Source organism: Brachycentrus maculatus, unplaced genomic scaffold (assembly GCF_059751285.1).
Source record: "Brachycentrus maculatus isolate JH-2025_06_01 unplaced genomic scaffold, ASM5975128v1 h1tg000218l, whole genome shotgun sequence".
NCBI lineage: Eukaryota > Metazoa > Arthropoda > Insecta > Trichoptera > Brachycentridae > Brachycentrus > Brachycentrus maculatus.
In genome coordinates this window covers 952,501-965,848 of record NW_028280969.1, presented here as the reverse complement: position 1 = coordinate 965,848, position 13,348 = coordinate 952,501, and the positions used below count along the sequence as shown (strand labels likewise).

Below are 13,348 nucleotides of genomic sequence, written 5' to 3'. Positions count from 1 at the left end.
TTTGGAAGAAGAGAAGCACCGTCAGCTCCGTATGTTCGTTATCTTGTGAAAAAAGTGAAAGAAACTGGCATCCTCATCGATAAACCAAAGCGTGAAAAGCCAAAAACAGTGCGTACACCCGAGAATATCGATGTTGTGGCAGAAAGTGTGCGTGAAGCGCCATCAACATCAATTCACCGTCGTTCTCAACAATTGAACATTTCGGAGACATCATTGAGACGAATTTTGCATAAAGACCTTGGTATGACGCCATACAAAGTCCAATTGGTTCAGGAGTTGAAGCCAACTGACCATCCAATGCGTTTTCGCTTCGCTGAGTGGGCCTGCGATCGACTTACAGAAGATGCCGATTTTGCCAAAAAAATCATCTTTTCGGATGAAGCTCATTTTGATCTTGGCGGGTATGTAAACAAGCAAAATTGTCGTATTTGGGGCACAGAAAACCCGCACGCATACATTGAAAAGCCGGTACACCCAAAACGAGTCACTGTTTGGTGCGGATTTTGGTCCAGAGGCATAATTGGGCCATTTTTCTTTGAAAATGAGCAAGGAGTGGCCGTTACAGTCAATGGCGATCGTTATCGGGCCATGTTGAACGGATTTTTGTTCACAAAAATTGAAGAGGAGGATATTGGCAACATTTGGTTTCAACAGGACGGCGCTACGTGCCACACAGCCGAAGCTACGAAGTTTTTTTTTTATAGCATTTTCAAAAAAAAAAAGTTATTTGGCGGACCCTTTATTAGAAGAACCGCGTGTATGTAATATTATGTAGGTACTGTTAATCCATTAATGCTTTCCTAATCCAAAGTTGCATAAGCTTTCATTTTGTATGGATAAATGGAAATACAAATCTTGTTTAGAATTCTTCTCTATATATGTTTGTATTTTCTCTTCCGCATTAGGATAAAAACATTAGGATTCTTTTATCAAGTGTGTGAAGTATTCAAGTATTCAATTTACTGAACTACTTCCTGGTTTTTAAAAAATACATATTTATAATAAAATAATTTGAAATGGTATAACAATAATTACGTTTTATATTTATTATATTTTATAAAAAAATATATAAAAGGGTTAATGATAGTAGGTAATTGGATGCTTGACAGTCAATAGCCTTTTCCGGCTCCAATATAAGAATTTTCTCTTCTTCTTCCTTTAGTCTTTTTTATCATTAAATCTGTTCCCGTTCCCGGCCATGCGTTGCTGTGGCTAAATCTGGTATGATGAAAAAAATATATATATAAATCACACATTTTTATTATGTTCAATTTCGCATTGCTTATGAAGCGATGAAACTGTTATAAATATGAAACAATAATGCAATAGAATACATTGAATATGCTGAGTGACAACAGTTGTCAAGAAGTAAGGTGTTCGCCATGAGTAATAAATAAGAGAATTACAATGCGATCCACATAATTCATGATATTCACAGTATGAAATGTTTTGAAAATAAAATTACAGGTAAGGTTTTTACTGTAATTACATGTAATATGCTAGAACGTTAGTAAAATTTCGATTACGGTAACTTTTCAGTTTTTCTGGAATTAATTTTATAAATACCATATCGCTCACTCCTTTCAAGAACGTCATATTTAAAAAAATACTTGATTTTTCAGGAGAACGTTTTTTAAGTTTAAAAATATGACACAATGTATTAAAAATAAATATCAAGCCACTTATTGAACTTTCTACTATGCAACAGATCTTTTTAGGAAAAACCTGAAGGTTTTTTCTCCATTTGAAAAATATTTAGTTTATTAAAATAAATAATTAAAAAATACCTAAAAAAATAAATAAATATTCAGTTAAAAATATGCCGCTTTTGCTGGAATGTAGTACATTTCCTGAGCATTCCGAAAACATGCACAACTGAAAATTGACGATTTCTGATTTATGACGTTCTTGAAAGGAGTGAGCGATATGTCATTTTTAGTAATGAGTTTGCAGTAATAACAGCATAAATGGCAATTTAACAAACAAAAATTTTCAAAATAGAAAAATAATATGATCTCATATTTCAAAAAAGTAATGTGTCAGTAGTACGACTGTCCAAACTTAAAACACAGTATGGGACATTTTTTTTGTAGTACGTTTTTTTGCATTTTTGGACTAAGTAGGATCTACTTAGTCCAAAAATGCAAAAAAAAACGTACTACAAAAAAATGTCCCTTACTGTGTTTTGAGTGTGGACACTCGAGTATTAAGTAGGATCAAATTGTTAGCGTAGTCAAAAGGTTTCACAACGTCCATATTTCAATGATAAACTTAAGTGAACACTTCACATACTATTCATGGTTATAGCAAAGTATCTCTGCAATGATAATAATGACAGTTTATGTAACTGCGAGCATGAAATTACCGAGTTAAGGTAAATGTTGAGTTAACTGCCTCTCGTTACATTTAGCGGTAAGTGCTTAGCGCAAAGGCCTATGGAAATTGTAACGCTGTACTTATTTTTTGAACTTTCTAAAATTCACGGAATTCCGAAAACTAACCTTAACTCAGAATTTCTATGTTTTGAATATTGAAAGCATTAACTTTGTGGATCATCTTGATATATTATTTCAAGAAATAAAAATACTTTGTGTTCTGATCCACTCACATTTTTATTAACCAACTAGTTTCGGCAACAACCTGTTGCCCTCTTCAGGGTTACATTTATTACTAATAATAACTGTAACCCTGTAATAAATGTAACCCTGAAGAGGGCAACAGGTTGTTGCCGAAACTAGTTGGTTAATAAAAATGTGAGTGGATCAGAACACAAAGTATTTTTATTTCTCGAAATAATATCAGAATTTCTATTTTATATTTTTTTACATGACTAGTTGATTACTTATTTATTCATATTTTAAAATTACGTTCAATAATTATGAAAATATTTTGCACATAAAACCATCTAAGACACGTTTTTTTTCTGTATTTATCATAATTTTGTTTTAAAATGATATTCATTCAATTCAAACCCTTATCAGCACCCCCATGGTGCATAGGGCACTGCATCATTTAAACGCAGTGTTATCTTGATCGTTAACACATGAAGGAAAGGTGATCAGCCCTCCACTTCCGGTACCAGTCCAAGGTAATATTGAATAAATATAAGAGTGAAAAAATCACTTATATTTATTTGACCCCCCCTGGGAATCGAACCCGGGACCTCCAGTACGGTAACCGAGCGTGCTGACCATTACACTACGGAGGCGGACAAAATAAAAAACAAGTTGTTTTTTTATGTTTTCTATTCCGTATAAGGATAAAATATGATATAATACTATTTAATCGTGTTGAAAACGGCGAGTTTACTCACATTTACGTACATATTTGAAATTAATCAACCAACCTAATATCCTTACTTGTTTGTTCGCCTCCGTAGTGTAATGGTCAGCACGCTCGACTACCGTTCTGGAGGTCCCGGGTTCGATTCCCAGGGGGGGTAAAATAAATATAAGTGATTATTTTCACTAACTAACTAACTAACCATCACGCCGCTTCCCCGCAGGGGTAGGCAGAGAGAATCGAACACCACACCGCTCTGTCTTTGCAAACATTCTTTGCTTCTTCTACATTCATGCATCTCCTCATACATACCCGACGTATATTATTGTTTTCACTGTACTATTTATTCGATATTACCTACCCTGGACTGGTACCTGAAGCGGAGGGCTGATCAATCGCCTTTCCTTCATGGTTAACGATCAAGATAACACTGCGTTTGTATTACGCAGTGCCCTATGCACCATTGGGGTGCGTATAAGGGTTTTAAAAAAATTCTTACACAATAAATGACCAATAAAATCTCTTTATTATTACTAATAATTATTTTTTTGCTATTTTTGCTATTTGTGATGTCAAATCGATTAAAAAAGAAATATATGTACACAATGGGCAATATTTCTTATTGCTTGAGCGAAAACAAACTTATTTTATTTCGATCAGCCAAGTCAAATGTCATAAGATCGAAGGGGCTAGAGAGGTCAACTTCATATACGGCGCGACTCGTATTAAGTGCATGGGTACCTTCCTCGAGTTTCCTCATGGATCACGTTTACACAATATACTATATAATACAGACCGGTCGCCATATTTAATATATTTAAAATTGCATTGATTAAATACTTTGTACGCCTCTGTAGTGTAATGACCAGCACGCTCGGCTACCGCACTGGGGGCCCCGGGTTCGATTCCCAGAGGGGGTCAAATAAATATAACAATTTTTTTCACCCTAATATTTATTCAATATTACCCTGGACTGGTACCTGACGCGGAGAGCTGATCACCTTTCTTTCGTGTGTCAACGCAGTGAAAATATGTGCGTTTCGTATTATTAATACATTATCAAACACTCTGATGTGTTTAATAAAGTCTTAATGAGACGAAACGCGTCACATAGTATCATATATATGTAAATAAAAGTAGAATTCAATCCAATAACCGTGTTTAATTTTGGATATATTACCAACAACGGATACTCTAGCCATCTAGTCACACATATGTAACAAAATTTTAGGAGCTTTGTGGCGAAAATTGTGACCAGAATTTATTATGAACTTTTATTTTTTAAACAACATTTTAACATATTATTTTTTGACATCTCATCAAAGATGAAGAAGAATATAAAAGTCTGGGCATTTATGGGACTGACGACCGTCATAAGCTGGTTTAAGTGATCACTTTACACACGTGTAACATTCACTAATTCTACCCATTATTGACAACCACATTACTCAAATTCTCGGAGGTTCCATATATATGAACCAATTTAGAAACCTTGTTTTTGAATCACTAAAACTTCACTAGAAACATCTATTGGTGAGATGTAAAGAAGCTTTTTATTAATAATATGAAAATAACTCCTGTAATTGGAGATAATCCAGATTTTGTGAACAAGTTTTTGGACACACTCAAAATGTTGTAAACATTTTAACATGTTGTGAATTGTTGTGAATGTTAGTTGTCAGCAAAATACCTACCCGAATTGTATTCGGACAAATCACACAAGGGATTAATTAATGCAATTTCTTCCATTTATGGCACTTGTAAAGCGACTTGGTTAATAATTATTTTTGTACAATGGCGAATGCTTGTCAAGGACTGAGGACATCGCATTCTGAAACCCGATTATCGAACATCAATAAACTCCGCCTAAAGGCCATGTTATTTATGTTTTGCAAGAAAATCCTTTTTAAGGTATTTGCAAATCTGTGTATAATATATAAATACTGGATTCAATCCCCAAGCTACCAAAGGAACTGCCAAGAAGATGTGTATACCATAAAAACGTAATATATATATATATATATATATTATATATATATATATATATATATATATATATATATATATATATATATATATATATATATATATATATATATATATATATATCTATATAAATATATATACATATATTTTTTTTGTAAAGGAATATGTTGGGTGAATAATGATGGTGTTTTTTTTAAGGTTTGGTTTTAAACCTGGCAACATTGTTTTATAAGAGACTACTAATTCGACAGTTGACAGTTGATTTGTATACAGTCGTTGTGCTATTTCACCATGTATAGACTAAATGTCTGCCATGTACAGACCATTATGCGCGTCGTAGGTTCGGTGAATAAGCCGAAAACAATATTCGGCTTGATGCTCTTTTCCAACGCCAAATTTTATTCACCAATGAGGAATATATTTGGTTAAATGGCTATGTCGATAAGCAGAATTGCCGGTGAAAGTGGAGAAAACCCAAAAGCCTTTATCGAGACGCCCTTACATCCATTAAAAGTCACTGTTTGGTGGGTTTTATGGGCACATCAAACATAATGCGTGTTTTATCGCGGAGAAGTTGCTGAGAAAACTTACTTTTTAATTTTTAAAAAAATTATTACAGTTTTCCATTTTTACATTCATATTTTTTTACAAAAATGTAAGTGATATTAGAATATAACCACTCACCGAGATTTTTATGTCTACCGGTTGTGAGACGTACCCATCTCTTCGTCAGGACAATCACTACAATACTACCCTTCGCTACCATAGCATTATTTACACACTTAAAACTACACAAAATGTTTAACACATGCGATTTTGGTCGACCCGAAGACCAACATGCACTAGGGGTTGCAGCACAAAATGCAGTTTTCCATATTTTTTTCCATTCCATTAGAATAGGCACTGCTTATGTGCCGATATGAAATGCACGCTACTTTATCTATGTTGAGATATCAAGTCTTATATCGTAGTCGTACAGGAGAACTAACAAAACGTAAAATGTTCATGAGGGCCATTTAAGTCACTTTTGCTTGGCAAGAAAATAAACATCCATGCAGTTAGTTATTTTTAACAAGTCAATGTATTATAATAATAAATAATAAAACCCTTATCCGCACCCCAATGGTTCATAGGACACTGTGTCATATAAAAGCAGTGTTATCTTGACTGTTTACACATGAAGGAAAGGTGATCAACCCTCCGCTTCAGGTACCAGTCCATGGTAATATTGAATAAATATTACAGTGAAAAAATCACTTACATTTATTTTACCCCCCTTGGGAATCGAACCCGGGACCTCCAGAACGGTAGCCGAGCGTGCTGACCATTACACTACGGAGGCGGACATGTATTATACTTCCAAGTTTAAAATCCATTGGGATTTGTTTCAGGGCAATATTAAGCTAGTAATATATCAAAGAGACAATAATCACGTTTTTGTAAAAAATGCACTTGGTCACTTTCTCCTGTATGACTACGATATGTGTCTTTTATTCTATGTTTGATTATTGACATTATTCGGCCCAGATGGCTATGTGATTGGATGTGTTAATAGTGTAACGGTTTATAAAAATGTGATTATTTATTTCGGTATCACATTTGGTTGAGAATGAATGAAACAATAGCCCCGCGGGCAAGAATATCGCGTATTCGTAAGTGAATCATAATAAACACTGTTTTGTCACGTCATGCGGTATGGGCGGGAAACGCCATTACACGTTGTGTAACTTATCTGGGACAACCTCGAGGCTCTCCGTGACGCTACGCCACTGGGACAGGGGTACTAAACCATTGGCAAACAGTACTTTATTCACTTTATAAAATGAAATAACTTTGACATAACCACTTTTTCATTAATACAATTTAACCTACCTTGTATTAATAAAAAAATTACTTATAACAAAGTTATTTCATTTTATTAAGTTTATGAAATGTGCCACAAAGTATCTGCGGAAAACATTCAAGAAAAAAATTACTTTATTCATTTATTTTTCAAAACATATTACATACATAAGTCATATACGGGACCTCCAGTACGGTAGCTGAGCGTGCTGACCATAAAACTACTGAGGCGGAAAAAAATTGCACTACAAGAGGGAGATATTCGTATTCTTCTTCTTCTTCTTCTGCATCGTTGTCCTTATTGCTGAGCATCTTAATCATCCTCTCTCCTGTATTATTTATTGATTTGGCATTAATATTGTGGAATGACATCTTGATTATCAAAAATTAAAAACTTGTATCAGACTACGAATTTAGTTTTATTTCACACGACTAGTTTCGAAAACTACAGATGTTTCCATCGACAGGTGATAACAAAAGCTAATTGATTCGAGAGTGAATCTTGAAATGAGAGGAAAGGTCATATGTGCGGTGGATAGCCTGCTTCTACCTAAAACAATATTTTGTATCCTCAGAGTAACTGTTAATGAAAATCCTGTAGCTCTTTTGATAGAATCGTTCTATTTTGTTAGCCAATTCTTTGATTTATTTTTTTTTACACAGAAAAAAACACATTTACCATTTTGTGTATCAAAATGTTTACTCTCCCTGACTGCTTACTGCTCATTGTATTTTAGCCCAAGTCATTACTGTATCAATGTAAATAATGTTCTTTTATTTGTTATTCAATCTCGAAATTATTTTTTTACTTGTAATAAATTTAAAAAAAAAACAACGGAGGTATCTCATCAAGAAAATAATTTATTTAAATATATATGTTATACGTATATAAATAGTGTACAAACCTGTATAGTAAAAGTATAAGAACTAGTGAAACGGATCTATTGTATTTTTTATTTAATTGATTTGATAGTCACTTTGTGGCTCAGCTCATCTTTACTTGGTAAATACCACTTTTAATTTTACTTGGTACATACCACTTTTTCTTATAATCTATTGTTACACTGTTTCGATGCATTCCGCATCATCTTCAAACACCGTATGTGATGCTAAGTCTAAATTTAAGAATTATGTCCGTGGAACATTGAATGGTGAAAAAAGGGTAGAAGCTATTTTTTTTAATGGAAACGTGAACAATAGGGGGAGGCTTTAGTCAATTCTTTTATTAGTCTATAGCATGATGGTTTATTGAACATGTGATATCGTATATTTTTTACTGATTTTGTGTTTTTGTTGTTGTTTTTTTTTAGCAGAATAGACCTGATAAATCTGTTTACTGAATGCAATATTAGGAAAGATTTAGTTACCGCCCAGATCAACGGCATTTATCAGATCAGAGCTATGTATTAACGCCATAGGGCACAAACCAAATATTTTAATATACACATAGCGTATCATTATACGAGGCAATTTCCTGACTTAAATGAGACGCAATTACTATCATGTACATTTAAATAAAAATATACTGTCTATCCGTTTCTTCAACCTTTCAGTACAAAAATATTTATCAAAAATGATATTTCGAATTTTTTTCTAAGTTTGAATACTTACATTATTAAACATTTATTTTTCAAAAAGAGAGATTAAAAGCATTTGAAGTATCGTCAAAATAAATATAAGTGATTTTTACTCTCATATTTATTTAATATTATCGTAGGCTGGTACAAGAGGCGCAGGACAGATACGTAGGTACGTATCTATCCCTGAAGGTGCTTGTCGAAACCGGTTGGAAAAAAGTAAAGAAAATAAAAAAAAGTTTAATTACTAATTATTTTATAAAATTTATAAAATGTACCACGAAGTATCAGCAAAAAACATTCACGAAACGAATTATTTTACATTTTGACGAGCAATATCTGACTTTAAATATGAAATAATCAAATGTAGTGGTACACATAAGAAAATGTTGCATTAATATTTCATATACATACTCGTACAAATCTTGTAAACTCGTATGTATGTAGGTACATATTATATGAGTTGTAAAAAGACGAAGAAACAACATATGTTTCAGAGGTGTAATTTCCTCTTATGTATTACCTTCGGGCACTGAACTAAAATGGGTTCGTTTGAGCAGCGCATAATCAATCTACCACAGCTCTCTAGAATTTTCTATATAATCTCAGTTCACCACAAATACCTTGTTAAGAGGTTCATGTACCATTTGCATCTCACTTCTCAGAGGAGAAAACGCTTGACTTTCCAATTCTCGTTATATTTTAATACACTTGTCTTCAGTAATATATTTAATTGTCAAGTGGTCAGACTGTGGAATAAATTACCTTTCTAAGTAAAAATAGCTTCTTAATCTCCCTTATTGAAACCCTACATCCTTTCCTTGGATCTTCTCCCAACTTTTTCCTATCTTTTCGATAATTTACAGTAGATATCATCAACATGCAATTATAATTATGTAATTTCATTAATTGATTCGGCAGTCACTTTTTGGTAAAATCTATCTATTTTTAATTAACGTTTTACTAAGAAATAGTGGAATTTACTAAGTAAAACATTAATTAAAAATATAATTATGTTATTATATTGTACATCCAGCGACTCCTCATTATATATACTTATTTTTTCTTATTATTTATGTATACTAGCGCTACCAATTCACCAATTTAAAACAACTATAAATGGTACAAATATAACTACTACTGACACTTATTTGCACCCAATGGTGCATAGGGCACTTTTTAAAATGAATGTGAATTTAATTAAATAGTTTTTTTTTATGAAGGCAAGGTGATTAGTCCTACGCTTGAAGTACCAGTCCAGGTTAATATTAAAACATATTAGACTCGACATTGATATCGTGGTATGTCCCTCGCTTCATACAATTTGTCTTTTACTTGAGCTTTGATCTTTCGCCTTTCCCCTTTTCCTCCCTCCTGTCCCTCTTCCAGGTATTTATACAAATGTGGAATTTTGTAATTGAAACACTACAAGTACGTGTTTTATAATACTCGAACTGAACCTGCGTATACTGAAGTAAAAATACGAAAAATAAAAAAAAAATAGTAGTATCGTAATTGAGAAGATGCTCGACCGCGAAACTGGCATAGCGGGTACGAATTGCGCCAATTACAAAATTCCACAAATATTTATTTTCAATTCGTCTGGGTATTTGTGATACAAAGTTACACCGTTCTTCTGGATCTTAATTATCCTTTCCTCGAACAAGTCTTTAAAAACAGGCTTTTCAGGTTTTATTATTTAAAAATAAAAACGTTTCAATAGCTTAAAGATTAAAATGTGCATTTGACGGGTTTTCTTACAAATTGGTATAGTTTATTTACGTTTATCAATATTACACAATTCCAGATGTAGATTCCTATACAGTACATAATTAATTCTCACATTACTAAAAAGGAAACGTTATTGCCCTAAGGGTAAATTTGAATAATTTACTAGTACTTATAAAAATAAATGATTACATTTTCTAAAAGGAAACTTTTGTCCTTTTGAAGCAAAGAGTGGAAATAGAATAATTCGTAAATATTATTAGAATCAAAGTAGCTTTGCATATTTTGAAAATAAATATTAGTGATTTTACACTGTAATATTTATTTAATATTACCCTCGACTGGTTCCTGAGCGCAAGAGTGATCACCTTGCCTTCATGTATGTAATGATCAAGATAACACTGCGTCAATTCGATGCAGTGCCCTATGCACCATAAGGTGCGGGTAAGGGTTATAAGTAAGTAATTTTGCATTGGTTCAAAGAACAGTTCTCTATTAGTATATTAAAATCTTCATATTCGTTAACATCTATTTTCGGCACAGTTCTATATCAAAATATGATATGTTCCAATATACGTAGATATTTGTCATTGCCATGGAAATTACATCGTTTAGCACTATGGTCGCATAATCACTCAGTACTTTTGTGGGGAGTTGTAATCAGTCGGGTAATGAAATAAAACATGCTATTATGATGAATTACTTAAACAACATTAAAAAAAACAGACAATTACAAAGAACATAAGATAAGTTCTCAGTTTAATCGAACATTACTGAATCATCAGCTAAATAAAAACTTACACCATAAATATGGTATGATGGTTACATTATATTGATGTATCTGTCCTTTTAACCGCCCTACACATACGAACGTACGTGATACGCGCGGTTTTTCTTCACCTTTCCGCGCTAACCCGTATGACCTATGCGCACGAGAAAAGATATCGCTCACTCCTTTCAAGAACGTCATAAATAAAAAAACTTGATTTTTCAGGAGAACGTTTTTAAAGTTTAAAAATATAACACAATGTTTTAAAAATAAATATCAAGCCACTTATTGAACTTTTTACTGTGCAACAGATCTTTTTAGGTAAAACCTGAATATTTTTTCTCCATTTGAAAAATGTTTACTTTATTTAAAAAAATAATTAAACAATACCTTTTCTTCAAAATGCAAAAATAACACTTTCTGCCCTGTAGCGAGTAAATATTAAGTTAAAAATATGCCGCTTTTGCTGGGATATAGTACATTTTCTGGGCATTACGAAAACATGCGCAACTCAAAATTGACGATTTTTGATTTATGACGTTCTTGAAAGGAGTGAGCGATATCTGTTCCAAAAATATTTAATGCGTACCGGATACACTGACAAATTTTTGTCATACCTGACTATATTTTTTGACAACAAACTTGTTTATAAAAAATATGCCTGAAAATAACCCGAGAGTAGGGTGGTTAAACAATACTTACTTCTTATCTCTTTCATCTTTACTCTTACATTTTCTCGGTACAGTAAAAGTTTTTTGATAAATTTATTTATTTAATTTTTTTTAAGAATAGATCAATTGAATCGCATTTAGTTCTACGTGTTTATTTCTCTTCATATTCGTCACTCAATGGATTAATGATGAATACAGAGGTTCCAAAGATCTCAAAATCTAAATTAACAGCCAAAAAAAAACGTATTGTATACCTACCATTTGAGTTATATATTTTATTGCGACTAGATTTGGAAGCTTTGAAGAAGGAAACAGATGCTTCCATATACTACATACAGTTTTAAATATATGCTTAAATAATATAAACTAAAAAAATACTAGCAAATTGTAAGCATCTTCCATCTACAGGTATAAATATATGAGTTTATATTTATACTTGTAGATGAAAGCATCTGTAGCTTCCAAAACCAGTCGTGATGAAATATAAACCTTAAGTGGTATAAAACGAATATTTTGTTTTTAATTTAATGATGTCGTATCACAAAGTGAATGCCGAAACAATAAATATTAAAACAAATATGAATACAAAAAATAAAAATCTAGACGTTGACCCCACTAAAAATAAATAAGATACAATATGGTTCATAAAGATACGTAATTGATAATAAGAATGGCATTGCAATAAAAATGTATGCCATAAAACACATACAATTTATTTAATGATCTTAGCACTGTCTATATTATTCTACATTATGGTATATTTGTTATACATGTGTGTTGAATTAGATATCCTAGTCGCTTGGATAATTCTCTGTAACTAATATATTGGTCAAAACAGTTATTTTTAAATGATTACTTGAGTTACAAAATTGATTTCATATGATTTGTAATACTCGTAGGTGCTTGATGTGTGGTATTTATCGTTTATATCAATGATTGCCAAAATTAGCCAAAATTGAAAAAAAATCAAATAATAACTACGTATTTAATTTCAAAATACATTTGGGTCTCTTTTTATGCGATAGATACGTCCCACGGGGAGTCGCATAAAAAACCGCATAAAACAGACTTGAAGTACATACAAAACTGGGTGATAGGTTCCATTATTTTTAAAAACCGCATAACTTCAAATCAAAATGATAGAATGTACCAAAAATCGCATAAAAAAGTTTTTAAAATAATTCTAAAAATAAAAACAAAACAGCTTTTTCCTTAATTAAATATTTACATATGGGAAATTGTTGTTGAGATAAATCTTTAATCCTAATTACAAGTGTTTCTTCTGTTTTTTTTTTCAATAAAGCATCTTTGAAATACGATGTTAGATTGTAGATAGACACAATCACACTTTAACGGTTGTAACCTGCACCAGTCTAAATTTAAGATTTTTTTAAAATCTAAAATTTAATAAAAAATACTTGAACTACATTAAAATACAAAAAATACGGGATAGGTTCCATTATGGTACATTTAAAAATCGCATAAAAACAGAC

At 32.1% G+C, this 13,348-nt stretch overlaps 1 protein-coding gene across 1 annotated transcript in view; it reads left to right on the top strand.

The window, feature by feature from the left end:
• Positions 1-13,348, top strand: part of LOC148306950 (uncharacterized) — a 55,974-nt gene that overhangs the window by 981 nt on the left and 41,645 nt on the right. The window lies entirely within an intron of this gene.